Source organism: Panulirus ornatus, chromosome 15, assembly GCF_036320965.1.
Source record: "Panulirus ornatus isolate Po-2019 chromosome 15, ASM3632096v1, whole genome shotgun sequence".
In the NCBI taxonomy this organism is placed as follows: domain Eukaryota; kingdom Metazoa; phylum Arthropoda; class Malacostraca; order Decapoda; family Palinuridae; genus Panulirus; species Panulirus ornatus.
In genome coordinates this window covers 17,431,527-17,432,179 of record NC_092238.1, presented here as the reverse complement: position 1 = coordinate 17,432,179, position 653 = coordinate 17,431,527, and positions in this window count along the sequence as shown.

The following is a 653-nucleotide window of genomic DNA, read 5'->3' as shown; positions in this document are numbered from 1 at the left end:
TCACTTCTTATCATTATCATATATTGTGTAATATGTGTGGAATTATCAAAGATCTTGTAGCTACATGTCTGAATCGTCTTCTAGTCTACGACATGACGCCTACCTAACGTAAGGTCTGAGGAAACCTTAGACGCCAGATATCAGACTTTACTAGCAAAATCCTATGCAGAAGAATTTTTCTCGTATCTTTATTACAAAAGTAAACTGCTGACCATGGAGGAAATTCAGATCGAGACTCTGATTAAGTACAAGTTGTACAACTGACTCGCTCTCCTCTTTCATGCAGTGTCAGTTATTCTATAGTTTGGTGACAGAAATCAGAGACTTGTGAACAACATATTGATATATCAACATATTGATATATTTGCAAGTTCTGTATACCAGTTTGCTTAATACTTACACCCACTAGAAAAATATTCGGCAACCTTGCGTCTAACACGCCCCGCAACGATGGCTGCTGTGTAGATGGTTCCTCTGTGTGGGTGTGTGTGTCTGTGTGTGTGTGTGTGTGAAAGTAATATGATGTTTTCTGTAGCCACGTTTTGTATTTAACAACTGATAAACTGGAATACATAAAGTGTTCAAGAAAACCTTTAAACAGCATAACATTATCCTTTGTAATGATCAAGTCCGCAGCATATATGGCAACCAAC